Raw genomic sequence first — 24572 nt, forward strand, 5'->3', positions numbered from 1 at the left:
GAAATCCCATTAAATTACCAAGAGCACCTGCTTTGGTTTAAATGCGCCCTAAAACATAATGATCACATCACCAGGCTCGGTTCACTAGGTAGACCAGGAGCAACGTGGCCGGTTCTAGCCAGCTACACACCACATCCAGACATCGAAAAAATGTCAGACAAAGAACTTTTAGCTCAGCTAAAATTACTAATTAAAATTCACAGACAGTTAGTCCAATATGTAATGCGCACTGCAACAGTCCAACCAGCTATGAAAATTCCACAGCTGACCCCTCATCAGGGAAACACAAATAAAATTACACCACAGAACATACAATCATGTCTTGGTAAAACACCCGCAAAACAGGAACAAATTCCATTTTGGCTAGCACAAAAGATAACTCAAATAGAGGCAGTATTCCTGAATACTACCCCTAGTGAGAAACATAGAATTCTGACTATCTGCCTTCCAATGGGGGTCGCACCACATGTGGAGGACTGTGACACTTGGGGCACAGTCTTTGCTACCATCTACACAAAAACACATGGTGTTCCATCTCTGGCGGTAATACCAGATGTACTAAGACAGATTCAAAATGAATACGGTCCAGAACCTGCTTTAACTCTTGGTATGAAATTACTAAAAGACTTCAAGCAGGTCTCGGCTATAATATTAGCCAACATAAAAGGAGAAGCAGCATCTGTGGCGATCCGCCAAAAATTGAAAGAAACAGATATAACAGATCAACCAATTGAACTTGCCAGAATCATAGAAAAATCCTATGAAGAACTAGGTAGAGATAGTTTGGGAGGGAAACCGGTAAAACCCCAACTACTTGAAAATCCTGAAAAGATATTTATTAAAAATAATCTAAACACTCCAAAAAAGAGCTGGGATGGAAATAAACAATCCACTCCCAAAGAAAAAAGATTCCAGTCCAGAGGAAGGTCTCCTTAGCGGAGGGAAAGAACTCCGAACCGAGATCACCTGTCTCCCCAAAGGGAGCCCTCTGAGAAAAGATACAACCTTAGAAATAGGGATAATTTGAAAAAACCTGATAGATATCAAAATAATGATACACGTCCCTCTCGATCTTTTTCGCAGAAATCGGAAAGAAGCAGACGGTCAGAACACAGGGAAGAGCACGCCAAGTCCTAAGACAAGGAACCTGCTCAAAGTAAAAAATTACAATTTCCAAGAAAGAAGGTAGCCAGTATTAAAGTAATAGAACATGCCGAGAATACTGAGGACACAGCTGAAAAACGGAGAGTGGGCCCAGACAATGCTAGACAGCGGAACAGGCGTGACCATAGCTCGCAGGATCCTGATGAATCATCTGGAGACAGTGGACACGAATGAATACATTCAAGTGGAAACTGCAGATACCAGAGTTAGCGAACCTCATAAAATATACGAAATAACACTGCGTATAGAGGGAGATAAGACTAGGAGGGTAAGGGGTCTATTTTGGGATAACCTCTCAAAAGGCTATGACATCCTATTAGCTAAAAAAGACTGGCCACCAGAGTTTGTCAGGGAGGGCCCTCATGGCGAAGAAATGATTATGCCTGCCTTCTCAAATCATATTCCAATTCATAGAAAATATATATATGCTAGAAAATGGGCAGTAGCCCAAGCTCCCGCATTATATAAAAATCATGTAGGATGGGATGAGGACTCACCTCCTCAAAAATCCAGTTAAAATGTCAACCAACTGCACAAAGACAGTACCCAATTAAGCAAGAAGCTAAAAAACAGGTCAGGGAGATTTTAGATCAACTTGAATACCAAGGGGTGATTGAAACATGCATCTCTCAAATGAACAATCCTTTGTTTCCTGACTCCAAACCAGACAATTCATATTGTCTAGTCTTGGACTACAGACACCTTAACTCGTGTTGCAAAACATTTGCGGTACAAAATTTGCACAGTGCGGCACTAATGAATAACATAGTTCACAAAACATTGCACCCGAAAGCAGGTATTTAACCGCTTTCTCAATAATGGGGTCACAGAAAATTTCTGTCGACTCCCACAGGGATTCAAGAATAGCCCAGGATTATTCTCAGCCAGAGTAACAGAGTTACTACAAATGTATGATGATGAGGCTTATCTTATTTTTTTTGTAACAACGTTTTTATTGCAGTACCAAAAGTGATTGCATAGACATTACAATGATGAATAGCATATCAATACAGCAGTATGGTATACAATCATTCCGTTATCATAAACATTTTGCTCGAGCTTCCAGATAGAAAGCCGATCAACGAGTGCTGGGAGTCCATTCTCTGCTCCATTCTTAGCGCTGGGATACCTCGGGCTCTATAAAAAATTTTAATAATAATAATAATAATAATAATAATCGTCCAATGTCCGTTTCCGAGAGCACAGGAGGACGCGGACTGCTTTTAAGTTTTTACCCCTCCCCCACCCCCGTCAACTACCCCCCAAACTCCCCAAACTCCCTAACACCCCCCCCGTGGCAGCGCTGCAGTAGAATCATAGAGAAAAGTAAGGTCTGGTGTGTGCAAGGAGGAGTGAAACATCCGCTAAAGGTGTGCTCCTGGTGCGCTAGTGGGATCAACCACTTCAGAATCCGTATCCTCTCCTTCCCCCTCACCATCATCATCCCGGGTTGCATGCACTATCATTTCCCACGCTGTTGCCCTCTCCATGGCCTTCTTATCAGCAGCCCTTGTCGCCATCTGGTATCGTAGAGTGCTTTCACATGTCGCCCACCTCAAACATTCACCATACCAGCGTTTGTATGTGGTTCCCACTTTCGATTTCCAATTCCTGGTTATTTCCCTCTTCGCCAATATCAACCCCATGTCTATGAACCTGCTGGTCGTCTTATTTTTAGGCATGTGTGGAAACCAATGCAGCACCCCCACCGCTTTAGTGAATTGTATCTCCCTATCCGTGGCATTGTTTAAAGCCCTCCCGACCTCCTGCCAGTATTCCCCCAGTGTAGGGCAATCCCAGAGCATGTGTCCCAAGTCCGCCCCCAGTGTACCACACCTAGGACAGGCCACCTGCTCCACTCCAAAGTACTGCTTCAGTTTCCCTGGCGTGAGGTATGCCCTATGGATGATATAAAAGTGTATAAGTTGGAATCTGGCATTCCTCGTGCTCTTCCGTGCCCTCCGTAATAGTTGTCCCCAAGTGGCATCAGGAATCTCCATTTGGAGGTCCAGTTCCCACTTAGTCTTTAGGGCAGTGAGCGGCTGCAAGGCCTCCCGCAACATTCTGGAATACAAACAGGTCACCGCCTTAAAGGTTCCCGCCGCCATCATCGCGTATTGGCACGCCATAGAGGTCGCGGGTTCCTGCAGGCCCTCTCCCCAGTGGTCTTGCATGGCGCCCGTCACCGCCGCGTGCAGGAGATAATCGCCTCGTGGAAGGTCGAAACGCTCCTGTAGCTCTTGGAACGGAAGCAAGGCTCTGTCCTCAGAAAGGTCACCCAGCATCTGGACCCCAGCTTCCTCCCAGCCCAACAGTCTCAACCAATCTCCACCATGAGGCAGGGCCGTGACCATTCCCAGCGGGATCTCCGGAGCATACATGCGGCGGATTCCCGCCCGTTTACACGCCCGGTTCCAGCAAAGCCGAAACGTCTGTTCCTCCACTGTCAGATCTCTGAGCAACAGCCTCTGATGAAGCGTGATATACGCAAGCACATGCCGCGGAGTGCCCTCATCTCTAGTGTGTTGCGGGCCTCGATATACTCTCGCGACCTCCTGTGTAAAAGTCTGCAGCTGAGCCGCTAGGTAATAGCACTCAAAATCAGGCACCGCCATGCCTCCCTCATCCTTGGGTTGCAATAGGGTGTCCAGCGCTATTCGCCACCGACCCGTGCCCCACAGGAACGCTATAACCAGTGATCGCAGACGGCGAAAGACTGAGCCGGGTATCCATATCGGGAGGGTCCTAAAATAATACAGTAGCCTAGGTAATGCCACCATCTTCAGCAAGGAGACACTACCTGCCAACGAGAGTGGGAGAGTGGCCCAGAAATCCAAACATCCCTTCAAGGCGTTAATGCAACGAGTGATATTACCGTCCAGCATATCTGCAGGGGTATGATACACATAAACGCCCAGATAGTGCAGGCAATGAGGCTCCCACCTGAGTTCCTGTGCCGTGAGAGGGCATGGCTCTCCCCGTTTCAACGGGTACAGGCAAGACTTGGTCCAATTGACCTTCAGACCCAACAACCGCCCGAACAATTCTAGCAAACATCTCGCTCCCATCAATTCCTCCTCTGCATCGGCCAAAAACATCAACAGGTCGTCCGCATACAACGAGATGACGTGCGGCCTGGCCCTATAGACCAATCCCTTATAATAGCGGCCAGACCTGGCTTCCGCCGCAAAAGGCTCCATTGCCAGCGCGAACAAAAGGGGGGAAAGTGAGAACCCCTGCCTAGTGTCGCGTCGCACCGGATATTGACTCGAGATCAGCGAGCCCACTCTAACTCTAGCCATGGCTTCAGTATACAGGACTTTAGTCCAGTTGATATAGCCCTCCCCTAGTCCAAAACGCCTCATCACTTCGTATAGATAATCCCATTCTAGGCTATCGAAAGCTTTCTCGATGTCTATGGAGAGCACTAAAGGAGTAGCCCCCTCCGGCAACCAAGTTCCTAGCAGCCTAGTCAATCTACGGATGTTGTGGGTGGTGTTTCGGGTTGGGATGAAGCCGCACTGATCACTATGGATCAGGCCTGTCATGTGGGTCAACAATCTATTCGCTAGGATTTTGCTCAGTATCTTGTAATCCGTCGTGAGCATAGATAATGGGCGGTAAGAGGAGAGGGCGTCACTCGCTCTACCAGGTTTCAACAACGGGATCATAAGGGCCTCACACATTGACCGCGGCAGTCTACCTCGCGACTGTGCCTCATTGTAGACCAATTGCAATTGCGGGGCCAAGTGCTCCAAATATTTGCTATAGAACTCAATCGGCAAACCGTCAAGCCCCTGGGTTTTATTCCTAGCCATCTGCTTCACTGCGCACCCTATCTCTCCGACCGTTGTAGCTCGACCCAGCTCCTCTGCCTCCGATTTCTCTAGCTGCGGCAGCTGCAGCCCTCCAAGGAAGGTGTCCAATTCCTCCGCCCCGCCCTTCGGCCCGCTCTCATACAGACCCTCATAATACGCCCTGAACCTATCCAGGATTCCGGCCTGGGTGTGGCAGAGCCCGCCTCCCTCCTTCTGAATAGACATGATTGGAGCACCCCGCCGATGCGGATTGGCAAGCCAAGCCAGCATCGCCCCCGCCTTATCGCCCTCAGCATGCGCTCTCGTCAGATAGACCTTGTGATCGAAACTACGCAACCGTTCCAACTCCACCGCCATTGCTTCTCTGGCGTTACTAACCCCCTCTTGAAGTTCAGGATGATTTGGGCGCTCTCTTTCTTTCTCTCTCAACCCCGGCTCCGCTCTATCAAGGTCATCCAACAATGTTTTACGAGCACCTGCAACGCTCCCAATACAGTGCCCCCTGACCACTACCTTAAACGCGTCCCACTCCACAGCCCTAGTGGAGGTGGAGCCACTGTTCTCTTCAAAATAGCGCGTCACTCGCTCCCCCAGGGCCTCCCTAAATAGCAAATCATCTAGGGTATCAGGTTGTAGTCACCAAGTTGGGACACAATTGATTTCCACCATCCAGTTCAGGGACAACAACAGAGGGTTGTGGTCCGACAACGTGCAGGCCAAGTACTCTGCATGTCCCACCGCTGCAAGCACAGGTGAAGAGCACAAGAACACATCCAACCTAACATGAAGGTCATGTAAAGTAGAATGGAAGGAGTAATCTCTCGTGGTAGGGTGTAGTGTCCTCCAGGCATCTCCCAGGTCCCAACTCTCCTGCCAATCTAACCTTCGTTTCGCTACTCTATGTATCGGTGAAGAGTGCAATGGGGGATGAGACCTATCCAAAACAGTATCCACCACCGAGTTGAAATCCCCTCCCATGACCATCGGCCCTGCCAAGTAACTTGCCAGTTTGCCCGAAAGCGCTGTCAGGAAAACGGGCAAGTCCACATTCGGAGCATACACACTGCAAAGAGACACTATTCGGCCCCTAAGTCTCCCCTCCACAGCCACAAACCTACCCTCTGGATCTACTACTTTTTTAGTGACCTGGAAGGGAAGCCTAGCTCGTATCCAAATCAAGGCCCCCCTCGCAAAGGCCGAATATGTTGTGTTAAATAGTTGCCCCCTCCACCTTCTCTGCAGCGCTACTCCCTCCTGCTTGGTGAGGTGCGTCTCTTGAAGAAAAGCTATATGCACTCCCCTACGTTTCAGATATGCATGGACCTTGTGTCTACGCACCATGGTGTGGAGACCCCGCACATTCCAGGTCACACATTTTAGAGCCCCCGTATTAGCCATACCTCCCTGCACCCATAGACATAGCAATAACAGCCATCAACCATGCGCTCATGCCAACATAATACTGACCCCCCTCCCTCTCCAAACAAATGAACCCCACATCCCTCTGACCCCAACCTGAGCATCCCCAACTACTCTCGGTTCCCACCCCCCAGGACAGGACCCACCACAATTGGAAGTGAACCCATCCAAACTGTTGTAACTAGATACCCCCCTTAAAGAAAGACACTAGAACTCGCAGTCTCCACTGCGATGACCTTAAGGGCCAGTAGGGCGCGGACCTCTACCGAAGGAGTTCGTTAAACCAAATCAGGCCTGCATATCCCGCCCCAAGATCCCCCCATGAAAAACTCACGAAGTCCCATATAGCGAAAAGCTGCGCACACGGGCACAGCGCCCCAGTGTCTGACCATCAGGTCGTTCCTCAAGTCCAGCGTCTCAGGCCTCGACGATCTCTCCAGACGTTTGAGGCGTGACGACGGGACCCTTGGCCCCCCGAATTCTGAGAGTTCCGTCTCCGATCCCGTACCCTGCTCCTCCGAGTCCGTGCCTTTCCCGGACTGGCTCCGCGCCGTACCAGAGAGATCCACCACCGCCTGTAGGGCAGCCTTCCTCTCCGCCTCAGTCTGTGACACCGATGGTTTCCCAGTCCTCCGCGGGTTTTTGCGAATGCGTTGTGACTTCCTAATCGGCTGTTTCACTTGAGCCTCCTCCGCTCTGGCTTTTGCCCCGTCCGTTCCAGCCTTGTATGTGTCCCACCAGGCCCAAGCGTCCGCCGAGGAGGTAAAGAAAAGCGACTTGTCGTCCACCACCACCCTCAGCTTCGCTGGGAAGAGAAGGGAGTATTTGATGCCCTCTCCACGGAGCTCACGCTTGAGCGACAGGAAACTGGCTCTGAGTCTCTGGGTCTCAAAAGTGTAATCCGGAAACAGGGTGACTCTGCTATTATCAACTTGGAAGGGTCCTGCTTCCCTCGCCCTCTGCAGTAGCCAGTCTCGATCTTTGTAGTGAAGCAGCTTAATCACCACCGGGCGAGGTGGCAGGCCCGGAGCTGGTGGCCGGAACCCTGTGGGCCCGTTCCAGGGAGAAGAAAGGAGAAAGCCCTTCTGGCGCAACTTCAGTGCGTAGCCAATTATCGAGGTAGCCCACCATGTCATCACCCTCAATTTTTTCTGGAAGGCCCACCAGGCGAACGTTGTTGCGCCTACTCCTGTTTTCCGCGTCCTCGGCCCTCCTCTCCAGCACCTTCAACCTGTCCAGAGCATCCGCCATCTGTGCCTTCATCGCTGTGTGAACCGGGGCCAATTCTTGTATGGATACCTCCATATTCTTGACTCTGTCTTTAAGCTTATCATGGTCCGCTTTCAGGAGGCCCAGGCCCGTCGCCACCTGGGCGATGTCCTGCTGCAGGGCGTCTTTTGTGGTCGTGATGGCCTCCAGTATACGGTCTTGCATGCGCTGGAGAGTAGGGTGGTCGCGGTCCGCTCCATCCAGCGTTTCCGAGTCAGCCGCTCCGTCCCCCTTCCCCTTTGGTTTCACCATCTCGGCCGCTGCAGGTACTGGCCCCCGGAATCCCAATTAATCTCCTCGCAGTCGTCCGCAATGCAGGACCTCGCCACTGGACAGTACCCCGAACAATGGGACCGGGGATCTAAAACACCCGCAGGGCACTGAGCACTGTCCTGATCTCACCCGCGGGGCCAATTCAGTTCTCGGAAGTCAGCGGCTATGACGGGGTCTCGAGGTTCCGGTCTATGCGTGGAAAGTCGGAGTCGCCTTCACAAAGCCGTCGCCATTTTGGGGACCTCCCCGGAGAATTTTCCTGTGTCCTCGTGTCCCTGTCAACTCGCCACCAAAGCGAGGAAAGGCCACCCGCACTTGCTTACGGGGTTGAGAGAGGCCCTCCTGTCCGGCAATCACCACTAGTACTGGGTCAACAGGAGAACCGGGCCATAAGCCACCTCCGCCTTCTGCGACACTCATCCAGGCCTCAGGGCGCCATCTTAGATCAATGGCTATCACACCCGAGGCACTTGCTAGAGGTCGATTTTCAGGACGATAAGCGGCCACAGGTCACCCACTCTGAGCGCCGTTGCCTCCGTGACACCTTTAGATCACGGATTTTCCAATTTTCGGTGGAATTCGCGTGGATAATCAGGATGATATCTGGGATCGGGCGCGGAGCTCCGGGCTCACGCTGCCTACCTCCTCGGCATCCAAGCCACGCCCCCCCCATGATGCTTATCTTATGTCGATGACATCTATCTCACAGACGACGACTTGGATACTCACTTGAAAAGAGTGAACACCATAATACTTGGGTTCGCAGCCGAGGGTTACAAATTCAACTTTAAAAAGTCACAAATTGCCCATCTAACGGTCCTGTTTTTAGGATACGAGTTATCAAGTGAAGGCAAAAGCCTAGCAGACAATTTCTTAGAGAAATGTGCTGTACTCCAAGCACCAAAAACGCTGAAGAACTTACAATCGATACTAGGCTTCCTGAATTTCGGAAGAACTTACATTCTAAATATTGCAGAGACGGTTAAACCTCTCTACGAATTAATAAAACCGGATTTCAAACCAATAAATTGGACTCAGAAACACACAGAAATTTTGAGATCATTGCAAACAGACATGTTAGCTAAAACGAAATTAGAAACACGTGACAATACACGAAACCTTGTAATCCGAGTCATCCCAGGAAGATGCGGATTCACGTACCTGACCTCTAATGAGGGAGAAACGGTACCAATAGCATACAAATCACATTTGTACACACAAACAGAAAAAACATTCAGTCTTAAAGAAAATACTGTGAAAGCGGTACAGACTGCTATAGTAAAAGAAAGAGCCCTAGCCCAAGGCAAAAGGATAACTGTTTTTATAGCAGAATCAGCCTTTAAGGCGTTATTCAGCCCAGTTAATCTAAAAACAGTGGCACTAGATCCTAAATGGATACAGTAGGAAAATGATCTTGCGGCAGAAGACGTGACATACTATTTGTCCCGGACATGAAAAAACTGAATGATTTGAAATATGAAGAAGAATATCCTCTGCCAATCGAAATTCTGCCTCTCCAACAGTACTCTTGTATAATCTATACTGACAGATTTGTACAACATTACAATGTGGATAATAAATCCTACAATGCAGCATGCGCGATTGTTAAAGGTCGCTGGCTCTGCCGTAAATTCAGACCAAAAATAACAAAAACTGAATCACTGAGAAACTGTTCGGCTCAGCGAGCTGAAATCAGATCTTTAAAGATGGCGCTTGAAAATGCGGATCGTGAATTCCCGACACTAATAGTGTGCGATTTGCATTTCTGCGTAAAATCTTACAATATTGACTTGCAGAGCTGGGTTCAAAACGATTACAAAGATGACACAGGTACCACAATCAAGCATAAAATGCTTTGGGAACAGGTAGTTCTTTTACAGAAAGAACTACAAAAGACTCATGTGATACATGCACAGAGTCATCAACGTGATGGCGTTCACGTTGCAGGGAACTCATTGGCTAATACAGCCACAGCGGAAGCAACTAAACAGGCTTCCGTAGCCACAAAAAAGCGTTCAGAAAAATACATAGACGGGGAAACCATGCTGGCGGTAAAAACGTCTTCAAAATGCAACTGTGCAGCACTACCCGTGAACTATCCACTCAATTATACATACGTAATTGACGCAAACTCCGTTCCTTTTGCTCGAATCCCTGGAGTGGGGGATAGAGTAAGTCCAAACATGAACAGGAGAGTCTTATTAATAACAGACGTACACATGGGTGAAGGTCCGAGGCACAAACAGATCAAAGAATCTCTGACAGAATTACAATCAGAATACTGGTGGCCGGGGATGAGTCTGCAACATTACAAATTTGTAAAGAGCTGTCCAGACTGCAACAGAGATTGCAGGAACGAGCCACCCGGAGTATTGCCTGGGCCATTTCTGTAAGATAGCATGAGGCTATCTATACGTAAAATCCAGCGTACCATTAATTCCTCTTAAGACTAAATTCACTTAAAAATGTGGCCCCAGCGCTCGGCTGACGCCAGAACTGTTATAAAAAATTTGCGAGTCTTTATCGGCACATACGCAATTGCCATGCTACATTCTGACCAGGGTCCTGCTTTTAGCTCTCGAGCTTATAGGGAGGCCATGACCAGCATGGGCATTGAATTGCGGTACTCTTGTCCCTTCCATCCTGAGGAAAACGAGATTGTGGAAAGAAAAAACTTAGGCATAAAGCAATCTATAACGGCAAAGGTATTAGGTTCGGGTGATGGGTGGGTCCAACATTTAATAAGTGTCCAACGTAGTCTTAACAATCTGCCAAGAAATTCTCTAAAAGGTTTCAGCCCATACGAACTATTGTTCGGAACTAGAATGTATATTCAGGATTTAGATAGTCAGACTTCAGTGGTAGAAGATAAGAAAACATGCTTTGACATCAAAGATCGTTTGGCTGTTTCACAGGACTTAAATGACACAAGAAAAGCCCTGAGCAACATAAAGTTAAAACAACAGCCATCAACCACTGAAGATACACCACCTGTCCCAGCAAGACCTGTCTGGATTCCAAAGATTGGGGATCTAGTCAGAGAAAAGATCGCGGTTAAGAAGGAATTTGGGCCTTCTTACAGAAAAGCAGTACCTGTCTTAGCTGTCAACGGAACAAGATCAGTTGTACTACCGCCTCTTGCTGGAAAAAAGGAGAACCGAGTTGTATCCATAGACCTGGTAAAACCACAATCATGTGGCCAATAATAAGTAGTATGCAAACACAACAGGTGATGGACTGAATGTGGATCAATGTCACACACTCACCCCAGTCCAAAGATCTGGGCCCAAATCCATCGTTATTTTGCACTCCACACCACCCTGGGTTAGACAATGGCGATATGCAAATCAGCTCTGACCCTGTGCCCCATGGGAACAGTCCAGTCCGAACTACAAAAGCCATGTCCTTCCCAGAACGGAATCAAGCATCCGAGGACCGGACCGGTTTCGAGGTAACACCTCTCATCAGCCCGGCTAGCTTGACTCCAGTGGTGTGGAGTGCCTGGGACCCACGTCTGGGCATCCCCAGAGCACTTAGGGCGGAATATGCAAACACAACAGGTGATGGACCGAATGTGGATCAATGTCACACACTCACCCCAGTCCAAAGATCTGGGCCCAAATCCATTGTTATTTTGCACTCCACACCACCCTGGGTTAGACAATGGCGATATGCAAATCAGCTCTGACCCTGTGCCCCATGGGAACAGTCCAGTCCGAACTACAAAAGCCATGTCCTTCCCAAGACGGTAGTAGGCCCAGTGGACTCCCAAGAAATAACAGAATACCCACATTTTCTACAATCCAAGAGGTTCAAACTGAACGACTAATCACATTTGATAAACCTGCAGTGAATAAAAAAGGACTATGCAGCAATGTCATGAAACTTGTGCCTCTTGAAACCCAAATTGAAACAGTTCGTCAAGAAACACCAGTCTACAACGATGTAGCATCAGAATGTGCTGATGAAAGAAAACTTGAAAAAACAATCCCAACAATTGACAGAACTGCATCTGGCTACTTCATCAATTTCGATAACTTTTCTGAAGATCCAAGTGAACCTGAAGAACAGCCAAAAATAAAAACTTTTAAAGACAATGCAACAGAACTCTTTCATCAACTCAAAGAAATGTATCTGAATGCACCATTGATTAAATTTTGGATTTTATTAGGCATACTCATATTGCTACTCTGCCTAATTTTAGTTCTTAATCTAGGAAAATGTATTACAGTAAATGGACACAGCAAGTCAGAACATCAACTTGGTCCTAAAGCCACACATGTCATCTCACATCGAGAAAAGAGAACTATCATCAGTGAATGTCACAGCCAACCCCGGCGGGGTAGTTTGGGACAAAACAGATTACGAAATCTCTGGCCCGGTCGAACTCTTGAAATATCCTCACCAGTTTAAGGTTTCATTAAGTGACTTTGTAAAACCAGGTAAATTCTCTGATGATTGGGACTTTGAGAGTATAAATAATATGATGTCAGATTTAGTATTATCAGCAAAATTTACAGAACATGATTATTTACAGGGTTCATCGAACTATGAACAGATGTATTGCTATAACCACTATGCACACCATTATTTGCACAAATCTGCTCAGCCTAGAAATGTTTTTAAATATAATCAATGGGAACATTGTGCAACTCCACCTAAATGCAGTTCGAAAACGTTTTATGAGAAATTCCCATACTTCTCAGGGTTTAACACGAGTGATGCTGAATCATTTTATTACAAACTGTTAGATAAAACAGGAACAAAAAACATGCTGACGAATACTAAACTGATTTATTCGGAAACATTTTATGAAAAAATGATTACATTTGGTTTTGATTTCTGGAAAAGGAACATTGAAACAAAAACCATCTGGGGTACAAAAGAATGGCAGGTCCAAGGATTAGAAGCATTATTTCGAGCCTGCATGATCCCAGAACAAATAATGTTCTTGAATGACACCATTTAACAGACTACTTGTCTTGGCATAGCCAAGATCAAAGACTTAAACAAACTGTCTATCCCAAAGCCAATACCTGATAATACAACCACAGATATTGAAATAGACATATCCAAAATTTTACATCAAAACAGAACACATCCTGATTGGAAAAAGTGGTTAATCTGGCCAACAGACACAAATAACTGTCAAGATAGATTCCTGAACAAAATACAGGGGTTAAAAATGACCAGACCTGACCCTAGATACTCCCAGAGACAACATCCAGGGATAGTAACAATATACAGTGTAGGAAAATTATGCCTTGAATGGCTACAGACATCCACACTGGTCGAAATTAAGCAACACTTGACTTTACTTAAAGATGGTGCTGTCTTGCACCATTTCATAATGGGACCACGCAAACAGCGTCAAAAACTTTTCATAGCGGCCAGTATATACGCTGCATTCAACAAAGCTTGGAAAGTGACTCAAATTGAGACAGCAGAAAAAATACGAGAAATTGATCGTATTAATTTGGAAAAATCACTTTCTGTTGTGGACAATGGGTTAATGACTCTGTCCTCCAAAATATATTCACTGGACAGTATTGTATAATCTGCTATCGACATAATAGATCAGGACTTGCTAATGTTACAACATGGTCAGTCCCAATTACGTTCTATTGTACAGCTAGGCTGGACGTTGCAAAACCTGCGTTCAGGACAAGTGCCATGGCGTTTAATCAACACAACGTCATTGTTTTCTGTCTTTAACCTTACTGATAAACAAATCAGTTTGGCACAAAAAGGAGCAGACTATACAATTCTGAGCATTGAAAAACTTGAGGGATTACCATTGACAATGTCAGAAAGACCTGTCATTGAATGGATAATACACGGAATAATCACAATTCCGATAACAACTTTTCAATTTAACAATTGCCAAGAGTATATACCAGCAGGCCAGTATGAAAGGTTGGGTAAAGGGTACATTAAGTCATCATGGAAATTACCTTATACACATTCATGCTATAGTGACGAGAACAAAAATGTATTTCTTAGTGGTAATGAGTGCAAGCAATCACTAAGCGGTATACTTTTGTGCCAAGGTATTAATTTGCATGGGGCCTGTGAGGGGACTTCTAATAACCTTTCATGCCACCAGCACGGCACACCTGCAACACAGATAGAGCCATTCTTTAGACAACTTTCTAACGGAGTTACATTCTAATAACGGGCCACAGCTGTTGTGGCATGGTGCCAGGGAAAGCATATCTCGTAAGCGTTAGTTCCATGGTCACTTGCTGTATGCAAGCATTGTATCCAAACGGCCCTGGAGATTCAGAGGCGATGATTTGGCCTCCATTGAATATCTCTTCTACACGAATTGATACTTTAAGCAGAATGAAGTCTGTGCTTTTACAGACAACAGTGCCTATAACGTCATCAAAAGAAACGTATGATCTCCAAGTTGCAAGGACGACAGCAGAGATACATGCACTTTTATCAACAAATTGCCCCGTGCATTTCGTAGAAATGCTAAGCCAAATTCTAAATATGTCAGATGCCAGTGGTATCGCACATGTATTTAAGACAATTTTTTCGGGACTGTTAACACCATTCGAAGCAGTCCTGGGCATCTTTCCCAATTTTGTCCATTCGGTCTTTGGTGGCCTACCACTACTTTTGGGACTCATAGCAGGAATTTTATTTTTGACCCTTCTGCTCCGATATGGCAAGCCAAAATGCAGACAAGACTCCAGCAACAATGGAAGAAACGATCCTAGCTATACGCTATCGGGACCGCATAACTAAAGTCCTTGGATTAGCCCGGCTAAGAGATCTGAATATGACCTGGTTTCTTTCATTCAGACCTATATGGCAGAACTGCATCTTACCTGTGCTTCGATGTATGCTATGCGGAGAAGAATGCGTGTTGGACACCTGTATGACACTACAATCAGTAGTACCAATGGATATCGATACCTTGCTAAGTCCTGTAACGGCTCATGCATCGTGTTGTCCCCAGCGGTTACCAATCCTGATGACGGCATTCATTGAAACTTCACCACTACGATTAGGTGGGAGTGAAGCAAGAAATGAGAGCAACATCACCCAGGTACGACCTTCTCTGAGCATTGCTGATCCTGACATCAATGATAGCAATCATTCTCACGACGGCGCCGTTGCAGCACTTTCAAACTTAGTCGAACTTTCACCTGAAGCTGTAGACTGTTTTTTTGCGAGTCTGTCTGAAATGATGTTCTCCCCTGAACAGAAAGAATAACTTTTTAAACAAACCGGCACACAGCATTCCCCAGAACTCTGAATTTGGCCTTCAGCTTTGATAAACAAGAGCTACTGAATAACATTTGGAACTATATTTTCCCCTGAAGATGAAATTATTTTTTCCAAATAGCAAAATATTTACCTTTTTCTGGCACATGTACTCTGCTTAAAGTAGAACTATTCATAAAGAACAGAGCTTCTATTTTTAGTAGATCTAGAGACAAAATATTACCTCAGCCTCTAGCACATTTAAAGCAACTGTATTTATATGTGATGAAATGGTCTCGACATTCTTTTCTGTGTTAAGAGCCATTTCATGTGTAATTTTCGCAAATCGTTCAGTTGATATATATAGGCAATTTTTCTGAATGATCATACTGCTTGAAAGCGTACAGTATCTATTATCATTTTCGTGTATTTCGTATGTACCATTTCGATTGCATAAAATGTATTTTGAGGTGGGTTGGAATACACATGCACCTTTACATGTTTACTATTGCTTAGTTTTAAGTAAATGATGGACATTAGATCGTGGAGTGGGTGATGTGTTTTATCTAGGAACCCGAATCAATATTGCGACTTTATGCCCTTATACGGCTATAATAAATAATATCCCTATAATGGCATAAGAATCAGATCCATATTTTAGTAAATCGCCCTTGCAGTCCAAGGCACGGCAAAAGCTTTTTCCTTGGATTCCTAGAAAGCACACTGAGTTCTTTCGACACACCAAAACTCCAGCAACCTGGGAAATCCCCACTTGCTTTGTTTTGATTTGTAACTCCTGCAAGCACTGTAAGAACGGCCAGTTCTTAGTGACATCTTTATTGACGTCTTATGTCCAAACCTTACGTCAAACTCAGCACCTTTCAGGTATAAATATACCAAATTTGCCTTAAGGAAACACACAGTGGTGAATTTTGGAGCAGAGCAGCTAGCTGCTTGCCGAGAGCCGAGCAGATGCGGAGAGCCCACGGACGCTGCCCCTCCCCTTTGACGCGCTGAGAAAGACGCTGTCTTTTCTCCTGCCGAGAAAATCCAGCTCCGGCGTTTCCAGCCTACCCTTGCGGGTGACTGGGATATCAAGTCCTGAGAGAGATATACCAGACCTCCTACATTCTATTCCCAAGGTACAGTGCTGACTAAACCCTTAGAGAGAATTCTTGAATCAGATTCTTGGCAAAACCAACTTAACTTAAACTGCTACTTACTTACTCCTTCCCACGTATTAGGCTTAGGTCAGGTACACCGGGGTAGGCGTAGTTTAGAAGCACCAGTTGAGCACGTTAGCCTATGTATATATGTATGTATATATTTTATCCATTTTAAAGTGTCTTATGGCTAAGAAACCATATCAATGCTTTTACAGTATTATTTCATAATACTCCTTTTACTGTACGTACTTTACTTTATATTAAGTATTGCAATTGTGGCAATTCATTTCTCTTGCATGAGAAGGAAGACTGCTCAATAAATAATACCTTTTATTGAAAATGCCCGTCTCTCTCTTCTCTGCACTCTGGTGAAACTAAGAACGCACATCTGACTGAGTGAAATAACTGTCTATTGTTTTCACACGACTCTAGAGATTTACTCTTATTCTGAGGGAGCAAAGTTGTCATTTTTATGCGGTTGTCGGAAGCTGAATCCCTTCGTGTCTGAGCCAGGGAAGCTGATCCCTTCCTATTCATTCAAGAAAGTTTCCAGTGACCTCTGAGCTAGCTGGCGCAAACCTAAATTAAGTCTAACATAGTCAGTAGAGACCTAGATGACCTCAGTCCTACCTCTACACTGCTGTTTATGTTATTCCAATGCGCAGGGCCTATAGGGAAAATAGGAACTACACTACATTACATTGGCCGAATTATGCTTGCCTACCCCTCAGGTACCATTCCCTGTGGCATCACCTATATTCCATTGTCCTGGACCAAAGGGAAATACCACTTTTGGATTCCATTCGAATCCACCTGTATCCTCAGTATAAAGGAAACCTGGGCCAGCTTTGAACTGGTCCCTCAGCAGCATAATTCAAAATGCCAGAGTCACCCATTAGGTATCCTCCATTCCACCATTCAAGTATGGGCTGGGCCATACCTGGACCTCCCAATCCCTTAAACACCCATTGGGGCAGTGTAAGGTAAGGCTATGGACACCTTGGGTTAGCGGACGCCACAAGCCCTTCCATAAAGATTGTGTATCTCTGCCCCAAGTTGGGAATTCGGCTTAAGGCCAACTCCCTCCTGGGTTCGCCTGCACTTATAACTAATGTCCAAGGTTCTCCACCTGTTTGGTAGCCAAACACAAATCTTTTAATGCTCTTGCCCCCCCCCTGCAGTGAGCTTGGGGATGTGGGTAGGAAAAAAGCAGAGCGACCTGGCTGGTGCTCGCAAGGTGCGTGTTTAGGCATCCATCATGGGCATTAAGGTAGCAAGGTGACAACAGGCAAAGTTGCCCTCACATTTAAGTCCCCCTGCCTGCCCCTGCCGGACACCCAGATGACCCCTCCAGCCCCAGGCAGCCAATGGCAGTGCAGGCCGAGCCCTCAAAAGTTCCAAGTTGCAGCCACCACTTGCCACCGGCTGAATCCGGGCCGCACCTGTCTCTGGGATCTGCCAGCATACATCATGGGCCCCCATTTGTTCATGACAGTACTCATCATTGCAAATGCGTCTGACGTCACTCTCTATAGAGAAAAGTGGTTTATAATGGGAAGATATTCAGGTGGTTACAATATTTCTCACGTTAGCATAACATATTGATAGTTGGATATGCAGAAATTATATAATCAAATAAAATACTGCACCAAAGAACAGGCATCAAGATTAACATTTTGTAGTGTATAAGAAATCAGCTCAAAAGATAATTTGTTAGGTTGGACCCCTCATAAATTTGCCATTGACATTGCAACCCTCATTTGATTCCAAGAAGTAGATGAGTAGACAATTATGTAGTTAATGTCTATATTATTTTCTAATGTAAATTATAGAAAGTGAAACTCAATTATAGTCAAAATGTTTTGCACATTGTCACAAGGGAATATTAAAAGCTAAATATGGAAAAATATAAATGCTAAATGAATCCAGCATTGTATTCTCTACAGACCTGTTGAAATGTGGACCCAAATCTCCAGGTACTGCTAGCATCCGTGGCGTAACACAAAATGATTTAGCCCCTCTGCAAAATGTGGTAAGGGGCCGTAAAACTTCCATATGTCACATATATTCCTACTCCTGATGCTGAATGGGAGCCCCTGGAAGGGTGGAGGCCGCCTGCACTGCCAGGGCTGCAGGGGCCTCAGGGGCCTTTGTTCTGCCCCTGGACAGCAGCAGTTATACCTTTACCCTAGCCTATATGTAAAATAAAATAAAATGTAAATCCATATTTATAAAGTGCAAGCTACTCACCCTTACAGGTCTCAAGGAGCTGGGGGCCGTTGTGGAAATTAAGCGAGCTATTGCACAGAGTCACATGGTGCTGAATTGAGCTGCCGTGGATCGAACCGTGAGCCCTGTGCTGTGAAGTCCGCTGCCCTGGCCGCTGCACCACACCTCTCCACTATGTATGTATGTAATGAACACAGTCATTGTGTTGTCGCACATGAGCACGGGTATATCGCTCTTCTGTCCTTCAGAGTGCCTCACAGCAGAAAATAGCCCTTCCTTTCCTACAGGTAAAACTCTGGGGCACAAATTTAATATCAAATAGAATGGACAGTAATGTGACCATGAGTGATGAAAAACAGTGCGAACAGCAACGTCAATCAGTGCCCCTGCACTAAATGTCTTTAGTGTATAAGGTTGACCCATGCATATCACTAGAACTGTTTGTGCCACAAAAGGACAACACCTGTTCATTTGTGCCAGGGGGCAATGTCTGGGGAAAACAGTATAAACATCGTTTTGACGCAGCATGACATAGCTTTGCAACAAAAATTCTAGTGAAATTAGGGGGGAGGGCGAGGTGGTTGTTCACAGAGGATACCTACAACTTACAGGTGTACTTTACCACAAAGTATACACATAGGCTTGCCCTTCTGCTGCTGTTTTCGGATAGGAATGCAGCTGTAGAAGGTGTCCCTTAAGTACAAACGCTGCGCACAGCATCACTGGCTTACTTCTGTATCATGATGTAAGGATTTGAGTTGAAATGAACTGCTTTTTGTGTGAAGACCTCTGATGACATAATTAGCGGGTAACTCTCTTTAACCCCTTCGATGCTGTTGACGGAACGGTTCCGTCATGCACGTCGGGTGAGCGTGCGGATGACAGAACCATTCCGTCATGGCTCCGCCCGCGCAAGGCGGAGTCAGCATGGGCGGGGAATTTGCGCCGCAGCGATGCGGTTAATCTGGCAGAAATCAGTTTTCTATCATTCATAGAGCCTCATTTACGTGGTTTTGGCGCAGGGCAGCGCTACAAGGGATCTTGCTGCGCTGCCCTGCATCAAAAGAGAAGGGCAGGAATGCGATGAGATGCAGTGCATTCCTGTCCTTTTCACCAACGCTGATGCACAATGGGCTGCCATGCGCCAATACAGGCATCCTTGTGCCATGATGCAGGAGTGTCTGCTTTGTAGGGATTATTGTTTTTGTGCGGGAAGGAACACATTCCTGCACAAAAACAATCATGAGAAGTATTTTTCTGCAGCACACATAGAAAGAGGAAAAAAGAGGAGAAATAAAGATATTCCTCCTCATTACGCCTCCAAAACTTCACCCCTGGGGAGCGTTAGAATAATAATCCACATTTGTAAAGCGTGAACCATCACCCGTTAGGGTCTATAGTCGCTGGGGTCCGTCGGGAAGATTAAGCAAGCTATTGCCCAGAGTCACATGGTGCTGGGCTAATCTGCCACCAGCCCGGGGATCGAACTGTGATCCCCAGATTTCGGAATCAGTCACCCTGGCGCGGCGCCACATCTCTCCCCCTCACCCTGGCTGCGGCGCCACACCTCTCCCCCTCTGACTCATTCCCAGGTTTACGATTCCTCGTAAATCTGGAAATGCATCTGATTCCATGGGTGTTGCGTGGGAACACCCACAGCAACGCCCATGGAACGCCACTTTGACGCAGTGTTCTACGTGAAAGTGGTTTTGCTTGACCTTGCAAATATTCTTTGACACATTGGGCCACCGGAGCATCAGAAAAATGACTCTCTGGAAGCAAAAAAGTGCCGCTAGGGGCCTCGTTAAGAGTGCAGCATTGTGGTTTTTTTCATATAGTTCGCCAGCGCATCGCATATAGTAAAGTTAGGTAAGGTTTCAACACAGTCTTTCCCTGAATAGTAAAAGATGCGCTAACAGTCTGTTCTGGCTTCCCAATCTGTGTATACATACGTGACACGAATAATGAATACGAGTAAGACAGACTACGGGACATGATGCGTGAATTGTACACGTTTAAGGGCAAAATGAAGGACTATATATATATATATATATATATATATATATATATATATATATATATATATATATATATATATATATATATATATATAACTGCTAAAAAACATTACTAATTATAACTCACATGTATATCAACTAAGCAAGCATATAAAATCATGCTACAAATCATTCATAACATAAGGAAGGAATGAAAAACTTCATAAGGTGAGGTGCTGTAACTCAAAAGTCAGAGGTGAAATCCATAGAGGTTTGTTATGTGTTTATTCTTTTCAAAAAGCATCTACAACAAAAGAGTCTCTTAGAAAACTAGCCCAGTATTTATGTCATGAGATGTCCAGGGAAAAAAGAGACGTTCTCTTAATATGCATAAAAATACAGTCGAAATGCTGACATTCGCCTATAGTTTACCAACAATAAAAATACGTGTGCTAACTTTATTTGTTTAAGTTGTAGCTGCGAAGAGCACTAATTTAGTTAGTGTTCCTGTCTCTCATTTTTGTGAACACCAAAGGTCCCTTGTCATGTTTGAGCAAAGGATGAACCAGATGTCTCCGAGTTGTAATTCCAGCCTTGATCCATGACCCTGCTCCGATCGATATCTCTGTTGTGGGTCAAAGGTCATTTAGGTAAGGCCTCACAGCTGAGGTTTTAGCTCCAAAGCGTGAGTCCAACCATTTTAGAGATCAATAAACGTTGTAAAGTGTTGTAAAGATTTGTCAACCAATCAAGCAAAATGTGTTCAAAACAATTTTGAAAGTATGAAAATATCTCTCTTTGGTAGATAAACAGCAACAATAGCGGAAAGACACCACCTTAGCTGCACAGTGTCGTTTGTTATTGTTATATTCTTAGATACTTGCATGTGTGCATAGCAAGGAATGCACCCATCGAACCACCAGTCTGAGGGACACATTCACATATGCTCCAGGCAGCGAAGGACACAACTACAATTGTCATACACAGATTAAAATAAAAACTTACATCCACCTGCAAAAACAAAGTCATGCACAATTCAGGGCAGGGGGGAACGATCAAAGGACTATGGAACAAAACCAACAGGGTGGACATGAGACGGATGCAGAATTCACATGCAGCAACAGGTGACAACTGGCCTAACTACAAGATGGTCTCAGTTGCAAGTGTTTCAGTCTATCGTGAGCATGTAGACCACTACTCCTTCCTGCCTCAGTTATCCAAGACGTGATGCCTGGAAGGTTACAGGATAAAACTACATTATTGCATGTCACCACAGAAACTATCCGGCCACAGCAGACATCTTGCCATTATCCAAAAAGCCCAGCCTTCAGTGTTATAATCCTAGAAGTAGCTGTATGCTGCCTGTGGATGGTTTATTACACCCTTGCACTTAAGAAATGGGCATTAGTAAAACAATTACAAAACATTGATTGAACAGAAACAGAAAACACTAAATATATAAATATCCATTCAAGGCAATTCCCCTCACCATCCATCTACCCTCCAACTGAAATAGCTGAAGGACTTGACTTAGATCACAACGTATCCAAATACTGGCCATAACTAAAACAACGTATCCGAAACATATTGTGAATGCTGTAGACAGATCTAAATCAGGGACAAAACACAAGTTAATAAGCACAATCAATACGTACAGGCTTCTGTCTGATGGATACCAGTGCTTCATCCCATGAAGTCAATGCATGAGAAATGTCAGGTGCCCAGAAAGCAAACTATCAAGGTATAATGGAGAAGAAGTTGTAGTGAGTCAAAGGAAGGGCACAGAGAGTATGGAAACTGCTTGGAGGAGGCCTCCAGTCTAAGTTTGCTTGCAATGAGGTGATCCTGGTTTCGAAACTCTCCTTCGGTGACCAAATTAGCAAGGTCGTTGTTGTAACTTTGCACTTGGTATCTCCCATCCTTCCTATTTCCCCCCTCCTATTTCCTTCCCCCTTGGTATGGCCTGAGCTGTCACTTGAGGCAGCATTGGAATGTTGTGTGGTTTTCGGTCCTGTCAAGCTGGGAGCACCTTGGTGAATTATACTTAATAAACGTTCTGGAAACTAACCTCGTGTGGACCCCTTTACTACATTTTTGGCGGCGAGGGAAACGGAGCTGAGCCAGGGTCAGTGGGGTGCTCTCCCCTGGAATTATTTGAGCTTGGACAAGGAAAAAAAGAAGATATTATTAAATGAATTGATGACCTACTTCGGGCGTCCTTGTGAGTTTGAGATTGGAAAGAGGAATAAGACCCGAGTTGATGAATTTTGAAGTAGGCGAAAGTCCGTGAATTGAGCAGCTGAAGCTTATGAAGAGATGACCTACTTCGGGCGTTCTTATGAGATTGAGATTGTGAAGAGGAGTAAGACCCGAGTTGATGAGCTTTGAAATAAGCGAAAGTTCGTGAGGTGAGCAGCTGGAGCTAATGAGGAGAGCTGGGCGGAGCGGGGGACGAAATTGGTGTTAATCGTTCTCACCGCGTCTTGAAGTTGAAAATAAGAGCCGTGGTGACGAAGTGATAAATGAGCTCTGGAAAAGGCAAAAGTCCGTGTGAAAAGGGGACGAGTGAGACCCAAGTATATGGCGGAAGTTCGTGGGGTGAGCGGTTTTCAGATAGTGAGGAAAGCTGAACGGAGCGGGAAACGTATTTGGAATCGTTGACTCCGTGTTTGAACTTGAGAAAAAAAAAAATTGAGCCTTGGGGACAGAGTGAGAAAGCGAGCGTGGCAGGAGTGCCCTGCGTTCTCTGTTTCCGCAAGTGATATTGAGGGGAATCAGCAATATTAGCGTTTGAAAGTAAACCCTCCTCAGCCTTTCTGTGTGCAGCCAAAGTTCAGTCACGTTTAATAATATTCTCCTCAAATTCTGCCGATAATAACCAAAACCATCACAGGGAAGACACTGCCACCGTGTGGACATTTTAAGCATTAAAGTGTGTGGAAAATCCCTGTTCAGCGCATGACAGTTCAACTGTGTAACGGAGAAGTGAAGCAAAATTGAGCGGCGGTTTCCTTCGGTTGTGGAAAATGCCGGAAGGAAAGAGGTGTAACTCTCCTCAGTGATTTGCGAGGGAATGTAACCATACCAGAGCAGAAAAGCAGCGTAAGAGAGAATCGACGGAAAGGAATACGAAGACCCGGAGCTTCCTAGCATCTACTAATGGCGATTTGGTGAGTCATTGGGTCTGGGAGGAGGAGAAGTGAGAGGGGCAGGGAGCGATCTACTCCCGGGAACTGCATTTGGAACTATTGTGAGGCACGGCTGAGTGCAAGGGGGAGCCATCCCATGGTGAACTTGAAGGTTACAAAGGCTGTTGTGATTTGAAAATAAGCGAGAAAAGGAACAGCTAAGCGCGTAGGAGAGCGTGTTGTGGTAAAGAGACTTTTAGTATTCTACAGTTTAACACGCAGCGCGAGAGCAATGTTCATGGAGCAATTACATTAAAAGTGCAGCAAAAGTGGCATCTTAACAGATGGCGTGGTAAAGAGATATTGAATATTCCACACAATAACGCGCAGAGCGAGGGCAATGCTCATGGAATAATCACATCAAAAGGCTGTGCATAATTGGCGTCAGGGCAGGCGTTATCCCCCTGAGACTTTAACTGTACAAGTTTGAGAATGTAAATCTATAGAGGCTTCAAATTATAACGTGACGAAGAGGACACTGCAAGCGCTCCAATTGAGTTTCCTCTCATACCTCCAGTGTTCAGTTAAGAGCGTAATGTATTCAAGGCCAACGGCCATTTTGTGTCAGGGAGACACCTTTCGTGCTTGCCAATTAAATGCGTGCGTGTTGTCATTAAGGGAAGCTGATCTCAAATTTCATCAGTCGAGAGTATAAACTCCTACTCTTTTCACTCTTAGCGTGTTTCGCCAGTAACTGGACCGAGGGAAACTTACAGGTTGTGCTACCTCAACCTGGTTTTATAGCAATATCAGCATGGAAATAAACAAAAGGAACAACTTATCTCCAACGGAGCCATTTCTTGGAAGGGATGGCAATGTTACTAATACTAG

The 24572-nt window shown here is 45.6% G+C and overlaps 1 protein-coding gene across 1 annotated transcript in view; it reads left to right on the forward strand.

Annotated features, from left to right (window-relative positions):
- DLC1 (DLC1 Rho GTPase activating protein) overlaps positions 1-24572 on the forward strand; it is a 1582515-nt gene that overhangs the window by 737272 nt on the left and 820671 nt on the right. The window lies entirely within an intron of this gene.

Source organism: Lissotriton vulgaris, chromosome 3_1 (assembly GCF_964263255.1).
Source record: "Lissotriton vulgaris chromosome 3_1, aLisVul1.2, whole genome shotgun sequence".
NCBI lineage: Eukaryota > Metazoa > Chordata > Amphibia > Caudata > Salamandridae > Lissotriton > Lissotriton vulgaris.